Source organism: Panthera uncia (genome assembly GCF_023721935.1).
Source record: "Panthera uncia isolate 11264 chromosome A1 unlocalized genomic scaffold, Puncia_PCG_1.0 HiC_scaffold_17, whole genome shotgun sequence".
NCBI classification, from domain to species: domain Eukaryota; kingdom Metazoa; phylum Chordata; class Mammalia; order Carnivora; family Felidae; genus Panthera; species Panthera uncia.
In genome coordinates, this window is record NW_026057577.1 from 101,071,773 (window position 1) to 101,092,945 (window position 21,173).

A 21,173-nucleotide genomic window follows, 5' to 3' on the forward strand; every position below is an offset into this window, starting at 1 on the left:
CAGAATTGAACTCAAAGCCCATGATCTCAGTCACTTCCTCAGACTCTGCAAAAATACAGTATCTGTCCAGGTAGATGGATGCAAAAGACCCTTAGGGAAAGCAGGTACTGAAAATCTTGACGGAAGAAGAATGGAGAGCCCAAATTTCCAAGGCTCATAAAAGGAGCCTCCCCCTAGAGAGACTGTCCTAGTCGCTATTCGTAAATAAATAATTATGACTTTCTCAGTCTTAAACAGGCTCCATGATGGGGATTTGTGCACTGTTTTTGGCTACCCTGTAGCCGTTTCCATATTTACAGCACGTATAGTATATCCCTCAGGTGTAAGTTAAGATCATCACCCCTACTTTCATCCTTTATCCTTGGGGGATTTTCTGTTGTACAATTTAGATGCAGAAAGTTATTTTTGTTTCATGTTTTTGAATCCTCAAGTTCAAGGAAGTTTGAATTGAAGTTCAGTTTGAATTGGGGGTATAGGGATTTTGAAATTCTCTTCTTTTCCAGAATAATATAGCCATGTTGTGGAGTTCGGTTGCAGGCTAAGTAAAAAGCAGCCACTTCAAGATTAGATTAAATCTCAGCCAAAGATGTAATACCTTAGTAGAAGTGAGAAGGCCACCTAGTTTTTTGGCTCCTAGGGGCTCTGAAAGCCACTCTAGAGTTACTCTGTCCAGCTTTCTGCCAGATTGAAGATGCTGTATTCCTCATAATCTGGGAAGGAATTACCCCAGTAACCTGTACACTTTCATGTCAAGAATTCACAGATGTCATTCTTACACTCAGATCCTTGACCCTAAGTCTACCATCAATACTCATCCTGGAAGTGGGGGCAGAGAAAGTACTAAGCTTAGTCATACTTCTGACTTTCAGGCAACTAGAAAAGTACCTTTGTCTATAAGACTATTAGGGAAGATCCCAGAGTACACTGAAGAAAATCTGTATTTGTTTTGTGGCATAAGTAAAAAAAAGATTTATTTCACTGAAGTGTTTTTCAGCCTATTCCCCATGGAGAAGAAAAAAAAAATTAAAGGAGATAAAAGGCAATGTAACGTAAGGATATCATCTCTAAAATTTTTTGTTAAAGGACTTTTGGTTAAAGTTTTAATGCCTTGATTTGCTAAATGGTTAGTAAGAGAGGATTTCTTGTGTATCCTTACCTTTTTATTCTGGAGGTCACAAATAAAAGCAAACCTTCCTTTTGGAAACCAAGCCAGTATAATAGCTTAAAGACTCAAATCACAGTCACCACATTATGAAATGCTCAAGCTGTTTTACTTCTCAGAAGCAGCCCATTATCTGCACTCTTATGGACAGAATAAAAGGCAACAAAATGCTAACTGGCCATAAATCCTTGGAGGAAGATATTAATTCCATGTTGGGTTGTTCTCACTAGCCATAATAGAGAAAATAATTAGGACTTTTATTTTAGCAGCTGTAATAGTCTAACAACTAAGGGAAACTGAAAAAAATTAGGATAAAGACCAAAACTTCTTGTGGCATCAATATGCTGGGAGGCATTTTCCATCACTGCATAGTGAGGCCACAGAACACAGGAAAAGCAGTGTTGCCCAAGGATCAAGAGCCTGGGTTTGGGATCTGACTGCCTTGTTTCAAGGACTTCCTCTGTCACAAATTAGCTATGCTTCATCTTTCTGACATTCAGCTCCCTTGTCAGTGATGTAGGGCTTTAGAGTACCCCCACCTTATAGGATTACTGGGGAGATTAAGTGAACAAAGATTTGTAAAGCACTTAGTAGAGTCCTCAGCACACACTGACTTCTTTGTAGAGATTAATTGCCATTGTAAGAATGCCACATGTGTCTAACTTTGACTATCCTGCTATTTTCTGTCGTGATTAGTACCAGATGATATTTGGCAAGAGGGGATAGTGGTGTTAAATCCTTATTATGTACCAACACTGTGCTAGGGTACTGGGGTTACACAAAGACACATGAGACAACCAAAAATTGAGACTCAAAACCTGGAGTTTAGTGGGATGAGAAGATATGTAATAGTGAGATGAAGAGCAAAGTAGGATAGGATAGTGCAAGAGGGCCAGGTTCTGGAGTTTGGGGGGTTTTTTTGTAGGTTTTGTGGCTTTTTAAAAAGTTACCTACCAACTTTAAATTGAAAATAATATCATTTAACTTATGGGAATATAATCAGAATTAAATAATGTAACTTAGGTGAAACAGCCAGCACCCAGTAGGTGGGTAATAAACACTTGTTGTGGTCTTGTTCATTGCTGCAGTTACCAAGATAACGGCAACCATCAAAATCAATTAGGCACATGCTATATATCGTTTGCTGCTCATTTGTTATACCTTCTGATCCTCAAATAATCCCATCTGGCAGATATTCATATCATTCCATTTTTATAGAAAAGGAAACTGAGACCTAGACAAATCCAGTAACTTGTTCAAAGCAGCACAACTTCACGTGTCAAGACTGGGAATAGAATTTAAGCTGTTTGACTCTAGAGTTTATGCCCTTCATGTTCTAATAGGTTTAATGCAGGGGAAAGGCCCAGTGCATGGCCTAGGAGGTAGCAGAGCAGACACAGACTCACTCAGAATTTTCATTAGACTGATAGCTGATTGCTCTTAGTAATGGTGACTACCCTAATGTTAGGAATGTCTGTGTGGTGTACTCAAAGGAAGCATGAGAAAATACTAGTGTTTTAATTTATGTTTAATGAAACAAGGCCATTGTAGTCAAGTGAATTTCTGAACCCTCAATTCATTTATCCATCAGTCCACCCAATCAGCTGCCATGTAAGCACTTCTTATTTCTCTAGGTGGGGAATGGGGGTGCAGAAGTGAATAAGCCAGACATAGCCCCTAACTCCAGAGGCATGTACTTAATAAAGGAAACATATAAACCACCAGCAAAAAAAAAAGAGGCTATTTAATAATAAACTTGAGGATTGCAAATTGTGATAAATTCCATGAAGAAAATTAAACAGAATGAATGATCTGATAAAGAGTGATGGAGAAGGGGGGTGGAATCCTATCTGAGGAGTGACATCTGAATCAAGATGTTATTTATCAAGACCAACAGACAGAAATCTGAGCAATGATCCAGTTAGAACAAAAGCACCATGGTCCTAAGGACAGAACACACTTATGTGCTCACAGGAAGAAAATTAAGTAATGCTGCTTTACCCCAAATTTCTGTTTCCTCTCTATCCATTTCTGCATTTTGTGTGCTTTATAACTAAATGTATTTTTCATAAACACTATACTAATAGTAAACAATAAAATAAATAAAAATAAAACAGTAAAATAGTGTTTACTATTGGCCATGTTACAATAAATGATAATCTCCATGAGAGCAGAGACCTCTATTTTTTCCCCCTGCTGTATCCCAGCAACTTGCATAGTGCCTGTCTCAGAAGGGTCAGTGCAAAACTATTTGTTGAGTGAATGTCTGCAAGAATGAATAAGTAATAGTGGTTTCTCCACAGTACTTCCTATCTTATCAGTGTAACTACCTGACTTTGTTTATCAGTTAGAGGGGATCCTGTGGTCTCTGGAGGCTTATCTCAAATTGATTTATCATTCAGTCTCAATGCAAGCAACTCAGGCAAAATCACATATAATGTTTTTAAAGAATGGATTTGCATTCTGAGATAAATTAAGAAGAAAGAGAAGCATAAAATCAAATTGGTATCATGGAGAACCCAATTACCAAAGATTATTATGTTTTAATGAGGTGAAAAAATCTGATCGTCCTACCTAGTAGACACCGTGTGCATTTCTCTTTATTAGTGGGGAGAACTACGTTACCAGTGAGATGGTACTAGAGGTGATACCGGTTCGACAGATGATAAGAAGGCATTCTGAAAACAAAGACAGGATCAGCATTTATCATGAATTCAGTTTTCCAGGTTGTGACTTAAATGCAAATGAGTTGACTGCGTAGAAATTTCCATTGGTGTAGTATTTTCATATGTTATTTTATTATTTGCAGTCCCAGTGGTGTCTTAAAAGATACACAGAGATGTGAAGGTGAAGAGAGTTGTATAAATGTGGAATTTAGGTGACCCATATTAGCCTTCTACCACATAATGAGTCAGTGAGAAAACACTTTCTAATGAGAACTAGTGCTTTTCAGACACATACCTCGAAAAATTCATTATGGCTGAGTTAAAGGGAGATGTTCTTTTTTATTTATGATTATCAAATATTTTATGATTAAAATGTGTATAGTTTCTCATTGATTTGTTTAGCAAATAGCATATCCTTATGTTATTTGAACTATCTTGTTTATATTTCAGTGTGTGTGTGTTTGTGCACATGTGTGTGAATGTGTATGTTTTCTCTGTGTGATAGGAGGCAAGGCAGGAAGTGGGAAGAGTGAGGGTTGACTACCATGTGGAAAAAAGAAGCATTTTTATTGCTCAGAACAATGTTTTTCCCAAATCATAAGTATTTTAGCCCTTTTGGCTGGAATCCATGGGTTGGAATCCATGGGTTGATCTAACTTCCTGTGGGAAGTTAGACATATGGGACACAAGGGTCAGTCTTCTGCCCATGTAATAGGGGTTTATGGTGTGATAATGAGAAACATTTCACCGCATCCCCAACTGGCCCTTTCTTAGCTCATTTAGTATGTGACAACTTTGTATATCTCACTACTTCACTAACATTATTCACTAATGGTTGGTTCATGGATCCTTGTTAAGTTACTTAATCTCTGCACAGTCATCACCCAGTGATGAGGGGATGAGACAACCCATAGGTCTGATCTTTATATGGTGGAGGGTGGAGTTACTCTCAAGGAGGAAAAGTTTGTGTCAGCTGCATGGGTGGCCTGGGACTGGGAAAGGATGCACACTGAAAGAACAGAGGGGAAAATCAACACAGGAGTGAAAATGCACTTCTAAAATCTAGGCATAAAACAAGTAGTATTTTAGTCTGAGAGGCCAAGTTCCAAATAATATGGATTACCTGACATTCCAATTTGAGAACACTAAGGATTGTGGAATCACCTACGAGGCTGAATTTGGTCTATGTCATTGGATGGGTTTTAGGGTTTTTTTTAATGTTTATTTTTGAGGGAGAGAGAGACAGAGTGTGATTGGGGGGGGGGGGCAGAGAGAAAGGGACACAGAGAATCTTGAAGCAGGCTTCAGGCTCTGAGCTTTCAGCACAGCGCCCGACGCGGGGCTGGAACTCACAAACCTTGAGATCCTGACCTGAGCCAGAGTTGGAAGCTTAACTGACTGAGCCACACAGCGCCCCAAATAGGTTTTAGTTTTAGTGCTTATTTTATTATGCAAATCTCAGACATCTTAGATGAAGAAGAGGCTATACTGCAGAGTTACTTTTCCTTTATTTGTGATTTTGTTCTTTTTGATTGATGCTCAGGCTTCTGTTTCCTCCAACATGAGTGGGATGCTAGGCTCAATTTCATCTTTTGTTGTATTTTAAAAATTGTGTAAAATCAAATTACTATTCTTTAGTGAAAATCTTCTTTCATTTCAAAAAGCTTTTGTCCTTGCAAGTTTCCAGCTTTTCTAAGCATGGATAGAAAAAAAAAGTGTAAAATATACATGGAGCCAAATTTCCAGAGGTCATTAGTGTAATTGCTGACTGCTAAGATTTGGTAGGGGTTGAGTGACAGGGCAAGGTTTAATTCCATATTTCAGGTGATGTCAGCTGTGGCACACACAATTTCGTTCAGGAGTATGTCAGGGTATGGGCTTACTTAAGCAGACAACATTCGCTACAGACTAGACACTGAACATGAATGTATTCCTTATGTGAGCCATGACCTTTCTGTGCTTTAAAATGTAGTTTCCAAATCCTCATATATTTCCTCCACTGCTCTGTGTTAAAGAGAACTGACTGCATCAGGAGGGATTTAGGGACACCAGAATTTTTTACTTCTCTGGATACACCATCTGCATGAGCAGATGGGGAAACATGTCACAAGGCTAGAGGGGGACTCCAAATCAAAAAACAGGAGAAACAAAAACGAAATGCAATGGCAGGGTAGAGCAGATGAACGCCAGTGGCTGGGAATTCTTTGCAATCTGACCCAGGTAATGGTCACTGAGTAGCTGCTACCCATGGAATACAAAAGTCCCCAGAACAGTGATGCTCTCTGCATTGCTGTGGGCAGATTGCTCAGCACTGGAAGGGAGCATACACACCCATTTCTCTCTGCTGATGGGAAGAGATCTCTGGTACTGTTAGTTAAAATTCCTCATAGCAGATAGCAAGCTTTCGTTTCCATTAAGCTTTCCTTGGGGCAACTGACCATGTGCTGGTGGGAGAAGATTCTACATAAGACTAGATTTGAATACCTTCCCAAAATTGATTGACAAATTGCCTGTACTTTTGCTTATAACATTTTATTTATTTCCACGTTTTTAAATTTTTTTTTCATTCATTTATTGCTCATTCAAACATTCATTTTAATTCACATTTATTTAGTAGTTATTTTGTGCCAGGCACAGTATACTAAATACTTCATATACTTTAACTCTTAAGAAGTAGATATTTTTTACACAAGAGAAAACTGAAGGTCAAAAAAAACTAATGTGCTTAATGTCACACAGCTAGTGATTGCAGAGCTGAATATTGGATCCAAGTGTATCTGACTTATGAAATTCTAACAGTCACTCTATATTGCCCTTTTTACCTTTCTCTGGACACATAGGTTATTACAACTGGTAAAAATTAGTCTTCATATTTGAAGATACATAACTTGTGAATGATTTGCTTTCCTAGCTATGGCTCCTACATTATAGGAAAAAAATCTTGTAAATTTAAATTCTAGCCACATATTTTGTAGATAAAAGATTTTGTTCATAGATTATTCAATTTAAAACATCATTGTTCTATGTCTGCTATGTCTATAGGCTGTATAAGCTGATAGGATTTGCAGCATGACTGTTGACATTGTTGTAAAGTCGTGTCTATAAAATGATGAGGCATTGGAGGTTTGAAAAATTATTGGGTCCTCTGCCCAGTATTTTATATGTATTCATTCAAGAAAGTCATTTCTCTCTCTCTCTCTCTCTCTCTCTCTCTCTCCTTTCCTTTTTAATTCTTTAATGTTTATTTATTTTTGAGAGAGAGAGAGAGACAGAGCATGAGTAGGGAAGGAGCAGAGAGAGGGAGACACAGAATCCGAAACAGGCTCCAGGTTCTGGAGCTGTCAGCACAGATGCAGGGCTCGAACTCACAAACCAGGAGATCATGACCTGAGCTGAAGTCAGACGCTCAACTGACTGAGCCACCCAGGCGCCCCTCCTTTCCTTTTTTAGTAAGACTAAGAGTTTGTCTTCCAGGTACGTAAATAATAAATGCTAGTGATCAAAGATTTGAAAAGTAGAGTATTTTAAAAAGTATCAAATTTTGAAGAAAAAAATACCTTCAGAGATACCTATCATTGTCAGGTTCCCTTCTGTATTCTTTGAATGTTTTTTCACATAAAACTGTGATTATGTTATATGTCCATTTCATAATTTTCTTTATTCACTTAATATTATTCCTTCATTTTTCTGCAGTATGACTTTGAAGCTACTTAATCTCTTATATTTGGAGGTGATGCTGTATGTTGCCAACCCTCTACTTCAGCATATTTAAGTGGGTTTCAACTTTTAACTACAGCCATACCTTGTTTTATTGTACATCTCTTTATTGTACTTCACAGATAACTGCATTTTTTTTTTTTACAGATTGGAGGTTTGTAGCAACCTGTATCAAACAAGGCTATTTGCACCATTTTCCCTCTAGTATTTGCTTACTTCATGTCTCTGTGTCACAGTTTGGTAATTCTCACAATATTTACAACTTTTTCATGATTGTTATATTTGTTATGGTAATCTGTGTTCAGTGATCTTTAATGTTACTATTTTAATTGTTTTGGGGCATCACACACTGCACCCATAAGTTGGCAAACTTAGTTGATAAATGTTGTGTGTGTTCTCACTTTTCTACCGAGTGTCCATTTCCCCCAGGTGTCCCCCTTTCCTCAAGCCCCCATGTTTCCTGAGACACAACAGTATTAAAATTAGTGTTCTAGTGAAGGGAAGAGTCACATGTCTCTCACTTAAAATCAAAGGCTAGACATGATTTAGCTCAGTGAAAAAGGCATGTCAAAAGCTTAGATATGTGGGAAGCTCAGCCTCCTGCGCCAGCTTCCCAAGTTGTGAAAGCAAAGGAACAGCTCTTGAAGGAAATTAAAAGTGTTACTCTGTTGAACACACAAATGATAAGAAAGTAGAACAGCCTTATTGCTAATATGGAGAGAGTTGTAGTAGTCTAAATAGAAGATCAAATCAGCCACAACGTTCCCTTAGGCCAAAGCCGAATACAGAGCAAGGCCCTAACTCTCTTCAATCTATGAAGGTTCAGAGAGGAGAGAAGGCTGCAGAAGAAAAGTTTGAAACTAGTAGAGGTTGGTTCACGAGGGTTAGGGAAAGAAGCCGTCTTCATAACAGAAAAGTACAAAGTGAAGCAGCAAGCGCTGAGGTAGAAGCTGCAGCAAGTTATTAAGAAGGTCTAGCTAAGAGAGCTGATAACGTGACTACACCAAACAACAGATATTTCATGTAGACAAAACAGCTTTCCATTAAAAGAAAATACCTTCTAGGATATCCATAGCTAGAGAGGAGAAGTCAATGCCTGGCTTCAAAGCTTCAAAGGATAGGCTGATTCTCCTGTAAGGAGTTCATGCAGCTGGTAACTTTAAGTGGAAGCCAGTGCTCATTTACATTCTGAAAATCAAGAGCTTTTAACAATTACACTAAATCTATTCTGCCTCTGTTCTACGTATGGAACAACAACTCCTGGATGACAACACGTCTGTTTACAACATGGTTTGCTGAATATTTTAAGTCCACTGTTGAGACCTACTGCTCAGGAAAAAAAAAAATTCCTTTCAAAATATTACTGCTCATTGACAAACACCTGATCACCCAAGGGCTCTGGTGGAGATGTACAGCATGATTAATGTTGTTTGTGTTCCTGCTAACACAACATCCATTCTGTAGCCCATGGATCAAGGAGTAATTGTCACTTTCAAGTTTTATTATTTAAGAAATACATTTCATAAGGCAATACTTGCCATAGATACTGATTCCTCTGATGGATCTGGGCAAGTACATTGAAAACTTCTCTCAAGGATTCACCATTCTAGATGCCCCTAAGAACATTAGTGTTTCATGGAAAGAGGTCAAATGATCAACATGAACAGGACTTTGGAAGAAGTTGCTTCTAACCTGCATGGATGACTTTGAGGGAGTCAAGATTTCATTGGAGGAAGTAACTGCAGATGCGGTTCTCTGGCTGTTTCCACCACCTCTGTAGCTACTTACTCCGATTAAGAAGTGGAGCCTGAAGATGTGACTCAATTGCTGCCATCTCATGATGAAACTGGAACGGATGAGGAGTTGCTTCTCAGAGATGAGCAAAGAAAGTAGTTTCTTGAGTTGGAATCTACCCCTGGCGAAGATGCTTGTGGAAATTGTTGAAATGACAACAAAGCATTTAGAATGTTACATCAACTTAATTGATAAAGCAGTGGCAAGATTTGAGAGAACTGACACCAATTTTGAAAGAAGTTCTGCTATGTGTAAAATGCTGTCAAAACGGTATCTGCTCTGATGCTACAGAGAAATCGTTTGTGAAGGGAAGAGTCAGTAAGTGCAACAAACTTCATTGTTGTTTTACTTTAAGAAATTGGCGTAGCCACCCCCAGCCTTCTGCAACGCTCACCTTGATGGGTCAGCAGATACCAACATTGATGAAAGATCTTCAACCTGCAAAAGAATTACACCTCATTGAAAGATCAGATAATGGTTAGCATTTTTTAGCAATAAAGTATTTTAAGGTGTGTACATTTTTTAGACATAATATTATTGCACACTTAATAGACCACAATTGATTACAGATTTAATAGATTACAGTGTAAACATAATTTTTATATTACTAGGAAACTAGAAAATTCACCTGAATCACTTTATTATGATATTGGCTTTATTGTCGCGGTCTGGAAGCAAATCTTCAGTATCTCTGAGGTATGCCTATATCTTTAAGCCAGTGTCACAGAGTCAAACATCCACTGGGCCTGGCTGGATTACTACGTGAAGAGAATCTGGAAGGATGGGCACTTAGAGAATCTGGAAACTACATGTCTTCATTAAAGGCCTTTAAACTCACATTAAAAAAAAAATTTAAATGTTTATTTTTGAGAGAAAGAGAGCATGAGCATGAGCGCGGAGGGAGACACAGAATCTAAAGCAGGCTTCAGGCTCCAAGCTGTCAGTACAGAGCCTGATGTGGGGCTCGAACTCATGAACCGTGAGATCATGACCTGAGCCAAAGGGGGACACTTAACTGACTGAGCCATCCAGGCACCCTGAAATCCATATTTCATTTATTTTTTTTAAATGGGGAAAGAGAGAGAGGATACGAAGATTTAATTTTTTTAATGTTTATTTTTTGAGAGAGAGAGAGAGAGCAAGTGAGCACAAGTGAGGGAGGGGCAGAGAGAAAAGGAGACACAGTATCTGAAGAAGGCTCCAGACTCTGAGCTGTCAGGACAGAGCCCGACACAGAGCTCAAACTCACCAACCATGAGATCATGACCTGAGCTGAAGTCAGATGCCTAACTGACTGAGCCACCCAGGCACCCCTAAACTCACATTTTAAAGCCATGTGCTAACCAATCATTGATGGATGGGTAAAGAAGATGTGGTATATGTGTACATACATCATATGTATACACAATGGAACGTTATTCAAAAATAAAGAATGAAATATTGTCATTTGTAACAAGGATGGAGCTAGAAAGTATAATGCTAAATGAAAAAAGTCAGAGAAAGACAAATACCATATGGTTTCATTCATATGTGAAATTTAAGAAACTAACAAGCAAAGGGAGAAAAGAGAAGTGAGAGAGACAGATACCAAGAAACAGACCTTTAACTATCGAGAACAAACAGATGGTTACCAGAGGGGAAGTGGGTGGGAGGATGGGTAAAATAGGTGAAGGGGATTAAGAGTACACCTATCTTTTTTTTATTTTTATTTTTTTAACGTTTATTCATTTTTGAGACAGAGAGAGACAGAGCATGAATGGGGGAAGGTCAGAGAGAGAGGGAGACACAGAATCTGAAACAGGCTCCAGGCTCTGAGCTGTCAGCACAGAGCCCGACATGGGGCTTGAACTCACGGACCGCAAGATCATGACCTGAGCCGAAGTCGGGCGCCCAACCGACTGAGCCACCCAGACGCCCCAAGAGTACACTTATCTTGATGAGTACTGGGTAATATATGGAATTGTTGAATCACTATATTGTATATCCGAAACTAATTTAACAGTGTAGGTTAACTGTACTGGTATTAAAATTTAATTTAAGTTAATTAAAAAATAAAGAAATAACTGGATGGTCAAATTTAGCCTGTGGTCCAATAGTTTGGTCCCTACAAAGTATTATTCTGTATATAACTTGTTCCCTTATCATAGTGCATGTCCCAGTTCCTTAGATAGACAAAACACTCCCAAAATTTTTAGTTAACATTTTATAATTAAGAACACCAGTCCTATAAATAGTACCAGTTCCATATCACTGAAATAAAATATTACATTAATTATGCTTTAAATATAAAATAGTATTTTCCAGACTGAGAAAATTGAACAATCAACTCAAGAAATTACTAAGATCTTAGATATTTATTTTTAAATGAATCTGAGTATGGAAGTATTTCTTGCTGCTTTGTGTCTCTTCTTTAAAAAAAAAATTATAAGGTTAAGACGTGTAAAAATCATACAGAGGAAATCTAGAAACTACTCTTTATTAAATCCTTTTTCTTATGATGTAGTTTTTGTAGGATATGTTACTGATTGTTAGGCATACATAATGTGTTCCCTTCTGTCATGGAAGCTGCTGTTTGACCGAGCATCCCTGTCAATTATGTAAAACAAAGGCATAAATATGAATTTACCATTCCAGATTTGACATAAATTATATCACTTTAAATATAAGAAGTCATCATGTTATCCACGTGTTCAAAGCATTAATTGTAATACTTTTTGCGATCATAATTTTAATTATTCCCTTCTTTTTCTTTTTGTAAAAAAATATCCTGCTTCCCCCTTGACCTCACTCACAGTCTTAAAATAGGCTAGAATAGTGTTAAGAGCAGTTACCATCTACCTCACATTGAGCATTTGCAAGTAATTTCTCTGAGTGCTTTGTAGACATCATTTGTTTGATTTCTCATAGCACTGATATAAAACAGACATTTCTAGCTACAAGTTACGGAAAAGGAAACAGAGAGGGATTAATAATATCCCAAGTGTCACAGGGCTGGAAATGCCAGATCCAGATTGAAATCCAAGACTTATACCAAATATTATCCCACCTCTTTTCCAAGAATGCTAATTCTGTGTCTTTGGAGTCACAATTATAAATCCAGGAGAATTCTGTTCTATTAAAAAGCTTATTTCCCCAACTCATCAGTTTTCTTAAAGATTTACAGTAACTTGGCTCATTTGCTTTAACTGTGAAAATTGGCTTTAACTCAAATTTTTCTATCTTATTATACATTATACAACTGTACATTTGTATACATTATAAAAGCAATTAATCTTAATAAAAATACTTTGTATAACTCATCCTTACATATTTCTGCTTTAACAATGTCGAATGCTTCACTGATCTAGATTATATGAATGGTAGAGCAGTTTTTTTTGGTAATTTAATTGGTTGTTAACATTGCTTAGTTTAAAATTACAGTTCCTAGGGAACTTGACTGTAAGTACTCACATCAGAACATCCTTTCCTAATTATTAAATTACTCATTCTGTCCTTGACTTTCTTAAATAAATGTTTGAAAACCGAGTTTTATGACATTATCACTCAAGTGGTATGATAGCCTGCCACCAAGTTATACAGTTATGTGTTATTCTCCAGCAACCCTAGATGCTAGGCATCGTTATTTACATTTTAAAGACAAGCAAACTAACCTCCTCAAATGACATGACTAGGAAATGGTAAACACTGGTGTTTGTACTCAAGTCTGCATGACCAAATGACTCCCCAGGACATGTTCTTTCCTCTCTACTGCATTAATGCCAAGAAGAGAGAACCAGTACTCACACTTTTTAAAATTTTATTTTGACCTGTATCCATCTGCTACATTGTTTGTTTACTTTGAGACTAATGAGAAATAATCTAGAACTTAAAGACATATATTAATAGAATGGAGATTGCACTGAAACTTCAGAGATGGCCTGGCTTGGGGCATATGTCCACATGGTTCCATACTGACTAGAACAAAGCCTTAGCCCCAGTGTGTTGTAGTCAACTTTGGGTAAAATTATCATTGGTTCAGGTTCCAGTGGTACCTCTAACTCATTCTCTGTGTCAATTAGGATGAATCACTTAATGTCTCAGAGACTTGCTTTCTTCATTTATAATATTACAGATTGTATCTAGGTATGCCTCCTGTCAGCCCTCAGGACATGTTCAATTCATGAAGGTATTTTTTTGACCAACACAGTTCTTTAAAAAATTAGGACATCTCATTTTTAAATTTACAGTTTCTAATTATTTATTTAAAAATCTAAAGATTGGAAACATTGGCCCTTATTTTCCACATAGCAACAGTCAGCTAGAACTGAGAAATAGATACGCTGTTCAAACAAGGTATCTCTAGTTTACCCCAGTCCCCACCATTCCCAATTGTCTTATGTTGAGCCTGCTCCACATACTACAGAGGCCATAAGCTGGACCCTCTAGGTGTCTCAGTGTGTGACTAACTCATCAATCAGAATTAAGTGTCTCATAATTTTAACACTTTGGTTCATATCATATCATACTACATTCTGCAATTTTCAGTGGATAAAATATAAACTAAGTTGACTGGAACTTAAGGTCAACTACATCACCCAGCCTCCATCCAGAATCTCAGCAAATCTGGTTACCACACAAGTTTCTCTATCCATTTTATCTGTATGTCCTGACTCTGAGCATGTGCTCACACCATGCCATGCTGACAAGAAAATCTTCCCAACTACATTCTATCTAGGGAAGTCTTATCTATTCTCCACCACCTAGCTGATATCTCATTTTCTCTGCAATGACTGATTCAGCTTCCAATCCTCTTCCTAATTGGAGATCTTATGATACAAATTATTCCTACTTAAGACATATACCTAATAATAATAAGTAGAAAATAAATATAATCACTTTATATTCATAGCTAAAGTTTGTAGGATTGCTTATTCCATGCTAAACATTTTCTGTGTATTAAGTTTATACATCTCTAAGAGGTAAATGCCCTTATTGTTGGCATGCTATTATTGATGCTCAAGGAGGTTAAATAATTAGTTTTTTTAATGTTCATTTATTTTTGAGAGAGAGACAGAGCGTGAGAGGGGGAGGGGCAGAAAGAGAAGGAGACACAGAATTCGAAGCAGGCTCCCAGCTAACAGCACAGAGCTGGACATGGAACCTGAACCCACGAATCCCGAGATCGTGACCTGAACTGAAGTTGGACGCTCAACCCACTGAGCCACCCAGGCACCCCGAAGAGTTTAAATAATCAATCAAAAGTTATAAAGCTAATATCCTCCTAGATCAGTTCCTTTCTGTATCTTGTATCTGGGCTTTGATTTTAAGGTCTTAAGGCTAAAGACCACATCATAATAGTTTTATAAAATATTTCCTCCAGGGGCACCTGGGTGGCTCAGTAGGTTAAGCATCTGACTTCGGCTCAGGTCATGATCTCACGGTCTGTGAGTTTGAGCCCCGCGTTGGGCTCTGTGCTGACAGCTTGGAGCCTGGAGCCTGCTTCGGATTCTGTGTCTCTCTCGCTCTCTCTGCCCCTCCCCCACTCATGCTCTGTCCCTCTCTTTCTCTCTGTCAAAAATAAATAAACACTAAAAAAATTTTAAAAAATATTTCCTCCAGTTCTTAGCAAGCACCATACAAAATGTAGACTCCCTATGGGTAGATTAATATTGATCAGGTATATTACAATTCAGGAGGTTAAATTTTTCTCAAACTCATTGACCAAGTATGATAAATCTGCATATTTTCAATTTTTAAATTAATACATATATGACTCCAAGACCTTATACTCTCATTAACTCCCTAATGGTAGGTTAAGAATGAATAGACAGTTTTGTTGCATCGTGTTTCTCTCAGGGATGGTGGGCATTTGGCAATTATTACCCTATTCTTCCTGTCAAGAAAAGACAGTTGAATGTGCTTTGTGGTGGAGTTGGGGGTTGGGGAACACAAGAAGTCTATTGAGAAAGCAAATGTAAAATCACTTGTGTCTCAGTGATACAATACATCTTAATCACTTAAAAATAATTGCTCTAGAAATAATTACTCATTAGCAACACTGTAGTACTACACCACCACAAATGCCTTAACAAATGTGAACAGTGAGCATAAAAATTATAACCAACACATAATGTTGCATCCCAGTGCTGTAAGGATAGTCTTGAATGGTTTTGTTAATAATTACCTGACAGAAATATATCTTTCCCTAACCCTTGTTGTCATTAAGCACACATTGGAATACTTTAACGTTTATAGGCTGTATTATGACTCTTTAGTTATTTAATTACATTTAGCAAGTCCTGAAGTTACTGTCTGTTTTATTAAGCTAAAATCCATTACAAGCCAAATTAGCAAAGGTGTGCTGAGGCTGCAAAGGATTTGGACATTTGCTCTGGTTGCTGAAAATTAAAGATAGACGCTGCTTTAGTGAACCAGAAAGGACAGGCCGTCACTGAGATTCCCCTTGTGCCATGGGTAGCCTCCCCCCACCCCCTCCATCACCCTGACAGATGAGCCTATTCTTTACACATCCTCTTCAGAAAGGGAAATCTACCATCTACTCTAGGGAGCCATTTCATTATTTTACAGCCCTCATGATCAGCCAAGTCATCTTTCTATTTAACCTAAATCTTCCACGTCCTTCATGTTAGAATTTATGACCATAGCTACCCTTTGGTCCACAGCAGAAAATGTGAACAGCAGATCATCACTCCCTTGGGGCCTCTGTGTAAATAGAGGCTGTTAATATATTTATCAGTCTACTCTCTCTTCTCCAGCTGGAACAGCACAGCTCATCTAGCCATTTGCTAAGCAATTAATTTTAAGGTTTTAATACCCAGTAACATTTCACTGAATTATGAAGCCATTTTGGTAATTTTTTTTTCTAGAGAGAGGAACAGACAGAGATACAGAGAGATCAGCATGGCAAATTAGGCAAAATATATACAGTGCAGCCATTCTTTAACTTAGTTGTCCATTCTCTCATTCTTCAGTTCTGTTTCTCTCCAGCTTTGACAAAGTGAAATTGTCCTTATTAAAACAGTGCTACATGGGTTTTCCCTTCAGATAGTTCCTAATATCAGTTTTCATTTTTCATCCCAGAATTGGATGTGTTTGTTTCCATTCTTGCCTTTTTGCAATGTGCCATATAATCTTCTGGTAATTTTTATTGTAAATGGTTATTTTTAATGTGTTTATGCTTTTTTTCTGGGCCTGTTCTGTTTTTTTGCAAGCCTTCTTTAAAATGGCCCCATTTTTAAAACTATGAACCACTTTATTCTGCTTTAACTCTTTATTAGTCAATTAAGCTTCTTACTAAAGCATGCCATCATTTGGGTACAAAGCAATATTTGTTTTTCCTCTTATATTTTCAAACAACCTTGCATTATAGATGTGTTTTTGTAGGAGTTTTTCAAATACACTTCTTTTTCCCGACTTAGCATCTAAACTTTGTTTTAATCAGTCTCTAGTTGGATGGGGCTCTCTGAATTTCAGTGTTTAGTTACTATGACCCATATTCACCACTCTCCACACTCACTTCAGGACTTCATCCTAAGTAACTAAACACTTCTGGAAAAATAAAGTGATTTCCCCAAGTGAAAAGAAAGTTAGCCTTACTTTCTTTTTGGTGAGATTCTCATGGTCATGTTTCCATAGAATATCTGAAGAAATAACTATCTAGAGTTCAAGAGGACCTTTTGCATTGTAGCAGTTCTTTGTATGTTGGTTCAAGATTGCACAGCAAGAGGCAGAATTAAGACCTGAGCCCAAGACTGTTAATCTTCAAGGCCTCTGTTTTTTTATTTCTGTGCTCATGTGTATGAGAGTCTATCGGTGTATATCATCAGTTTACCAAACATCGTCCTCACCACACCTCACTATTCCGTGTCATTCAGGGGTGAATGGCCTTGTACATGCATCTTTGTCCTCTTCTGTTTCCCTCAATAAATGCCCAAAAGTGAAACTACTGGCCAATGTGTAAAAGGTTCTGATAACTAAATTGCCCTTTATAAAGGTTGAATCAATTCATATTTTTATCAGCAATCATGAGAATCCCAGTTTATCCATATTCTCACCATTTATTACCTTAAAAATGACAATTTGCTAAATAAAAAATGGTAGCCCATTGTTTCCATAAAAAATTCTAGGTATGTCCTCAGTGCACACAACATGTCAATGTCAATTTGAGATGTATTTACAAATTGCTGTAAAATTTGAAACCGTGAAAGAGTGAGAAATATAATAAAACTTTATCTCATCTTAGGATGGAGAGTGATTGTCTAGACATAAAGCAATTTAAGAAACAAAAATAAAAATGATTTATAGCTTTGATGACAAAATGACATCAAAAACTCTAATGAATCACTAAGTAAAACAAACACTTCCTTGACAAAAACTGCAAAGTATATGAATTAAACAATTTACATTCAAAGAAATGGAAACTTCTATAGATGTAGAAAAACATTCTGGTAATCATAGCTTTTCAAAGATGGAATAGGTTCCTTTCAGAAAGAGCCAGTTCCAAATCACTGGAGAGGTTCAAGTAAGAACAATAATTATAGAGATCTCTTGAGAAGAATTCACTCATCAGTAAGGTATTTGTATATCTGTACATGATTTAATCATCCTGTCTACCTTGAGAATCCCTAAGCAAGTGATGATATTTCTGTCAATGTTTTAAATGCATAGGAAATTTATTGAAGTGCCTACTTTGAACACAGTTAGCATGCTGACCAACATTTCCAACCCATGGAATCTAAATATCCCAGGCGTTATCAGATGTTCTCAATACAGAACAAATGCCACTGCAAATAGAACAAGTGACTAGTTATGAATGGTCTTGGTGGAGACTAAAGCAGACGGGGAAAATTATCTTAATAACATTTTTTTCAGGAGAAAAAGCAATATGCATTCATCACAAAAACAGTGAAACTACTGAAACTATAAGAAAATAAAAACCAAATACATTCCCAATGCTTATTTTAGTATACTTTTAGTCATTTAACTGTGAACCAATATACCTTTCCAAATAAATATGGAATTGCACTGCACTGCTTTCTAATATGTTTTTTCTCTGAAGAAGAATTAAGAGTTCTTTTATGTCCACACTCTTCTTAAAGTATTTTTATTGCATCAGTCACTAAATCAAAATGTATTTAATTATCTCTGTTAGTTAGGTATATAAAATATTTCCATTTCTTCCCAGTTTAAAGTTGTACTTAACATCTTTGTTTAACATCTTTGTATATAGTTTTGCATGATTTTGTTTTCACTTTAACTTCTTAAAGTGGAATTTCAGAAACAAAGCTTGCACATTTGGTGGGTTTTAATTAGTGTTGTCAAATTACCATCCAGAAAATTTGTACCAATTTACAGTTCTACCACCAGCATGAGATGGTGTGTTTCCTCCCAGAATGTGTAGTACTGGGAATATTATAATTTCTGTACATTTTTGTTTATGTGATAAGCAATAATAATCACGGCTTAATTTCTGTTTCTACAAACTTGTGGTTTCTAATGGTGTTAAGCATTTTCCCACACATTTGGTGCCTGTTTTATGTAAAAGACTTAACTCTGCTGCCATTTATTTGGAAATCTTTTACCATCAGAGTTTAGAATGGCAGAAAGGCCACAAACACTGCATTGTTGTAGATTTTGTTGGAGTTGGAAGGTACAAGGTGAGTTGCCAGTACATGAGAGGAGCCAGCTTTGTGTAATTCATTTTTGTGTTTAAAACATAACAGTGACAGTAACAAAGCAGTAAAGCCTAGTTTACTGGTTAAGATTATCACAGTTGCAACCATGTGCAGCAGGGAAAATATGTTGTGAGGGCATGTTAGAGGCTGGATCTACCACGAAAAATGTTTCTCTGATTTTTTATAGGGTATGTCTTTTCCTCAGATGCTGAATGCTAGCTGCTCAAGCAAAGTGTGTGTGTGTGTGTGTGTGTGTGTGTGTGTGTGTGTGTGTGTGTATGCGTGTGTGCGTGTTTAGCAATGGTGGGAAGGGAGAAAGTTTAAAGGCCATTTCAGGCCCTTGTGGGCACTTTGATGGCAATATTCCCTCTAGAACTTCCATGTCATTGGAACTTCCATGTCATTGGGCCTGAATCCTGCACTGATGTTTTTCTGTCCAGTCGTGCTTCTTCTCCCTTTCTTTCATAGCTGATGATGCCCGATGAGCATCCTGCAGGATCTACTTTTGGAAAACCCAACTTCAGATAGACCCTGAATCTACTAGGGAGACAGAAAATAATGAAGAAGCAAATGTACACACAGGATAATTTCTGATAATGACAAGTATAATGAAAGGAAATGGGATATGACAGTGACCAGTGGGGAGGAGACTTAGGGGTGCATAAGCTAGGTGGAGGGAGAAGGCTTCTTAGAGGGCTGGGAGGAACTGAGACTTCAGTCATAGAAGGAGGAAGTTCATTTAAGGTAGAGGGAAACTTCATCCCTTCATGCCTAAAATTCCAGGGCAGAGGACCCAGGAATGGAATGCTCCTAATTATTTTGACAGTCTGATTCAAAAAACCTCAGATTTTAAATACATTTCTACAATATATTTTATCAGTCAAGGGCCCAATAGGAAACAGATGGCATACTGAAAATGGGATAGTTTGAGGACAATGTATTATAAGGTCAGTTTACAAAGAAATAGAACAGTACTTCCTCCCTCCCAGGGATAGGATCAGCATGTTGCCATTTGGTCCCTAGTGTGCCACACTTGAAGGGGGAGAACAAGGCATGGTTGGGGGAACCTGGACACAAGTTCTACAGGAGCTGAGCCTAGAAAACTGTTGCCCTGGTCTCACTCTCCTCCCTTCCCTTACCTCCTGATCTCCTCCCCATTGGCCAACTCCAACCTGAAGCTAGAGAATCAGGGAGACAGTTTTTGAAGTCCCAACATTCTAGTCTATAAGGCCACAGAACATTGTGATTGAGGGTGGAGGGTAGAGCTGGAAAGGCAAAGACCCAGGTGAGGTTGTAACCTCAGTCTGTCACTGGTGAGCTATAAATCAGCATCTGTGAGCCATGTATTTTGTTAAAATAAATAAACAAATAAATGGCTAGAATAAAATTGATTAATTTATTCTGAAATGTTATGATTCTAATGTGTTAAAATCAAAATTAAATATTTTAAATATATTTTAATAAATGCAACAAAATGTTTCTGGCATACCTAAACACTGTTTAAAATTTCGAAAACAAACAAACATAATCACTATTGAAATCATCAAAGTCCCAGCTATATGTCTTTCTAGTTGGTAAGCAGCTCTGGATCAACTAAATCACTTATAGTGATCTGAAGTCAAATTTCAGTTGTTAGGTTATGAGTCAAAAAATAGAATGATTGCTTTTTTCAGGGACTCAGATTTCCTTTAAAACATAACTTAGAGAAGTCAGCATATTCTCATTCCTGATATAAGTGCATGATTTGCAGATGGGACCATCAGGAATATAATGTGGGAAATCTTAGTAAATAAGGGAATGACTGGCCACCTGGGTGGCTCGGTCAGTTGAGCATCTGACTTCGGCTCAGGTCATGATCTAGATGTTTGCGAATTTGAGGCCCGCATTGGGCTCCCTGCTGCCCGCTTCAGAACTGTCCCCCCCCTCTCTCTGCCCCTTCCCTGCGCTCTCTCTCTCTCTCTCTCTCTCTCAAAAATAAATAAATCTTTAAGGAACTGACTGCAGAAGAAAAAAGGCTCAGACTGTATGTCCATATTGACTAATATTTTTGATTGAGTAGGATTTATATACTCACAAAATGAAATTTTGTTAGATACTGCTGTTTGGATTATACAGGCAATGTTATTTAAGGAAATGTCTTTGATACTAGCACCCGGATTT

General features: G+C 37.5%; 1 protein-coding gene and 2 long non-coding RNA genes across 4 annotated transcripts in view; 2 read left to right on the forward strand and 1 right to left on the reverse strand.

Moving 5' to 3' along the window:
* Positions 1-21,173, forward strand: part of LOC125934465 (uncharacterized) — a 362,030-nt gene that overhangs the window by 154,492 nt on the left and 186,365 nt on the right. The window lies entirely within an intron of this gene.
* GABRB2 (gamma-aminobutyric acid type A receptor subunit beta2) overlaps positions 1-21,173 on the forward strand; it is a 241,516-nt gene that overhangs the window by 85,530 nt on the left and 134,813 nt on the right. The gene's annotated exons all lie outside the window — the stretch shown is intronic.
* Positions 1-21,173, reverse strand: part of LOC125934464 (uncharacterized) — a 168,451-nt gene that overhangs the window by 8,828 nt on the left and 138,450 nt on the right. The window contains exons 3-4 of one of the 2 annotated variants that reach the window (XR_007461413.1): positions 9,734-9,777; positions 9,334-9,472 (exon numbers count right to left, since the gene is read on the reverse strand). This is a non-coding gene — a long non-coding RNA (uncharacterized LOC125934464). Of the gene's footprint in view, positions 1-9,333; positions 9,778-21,173 lie in introns of both variants that reach the window. The other variant, XR_007461412.1, reaches the window with a different exon arrangement.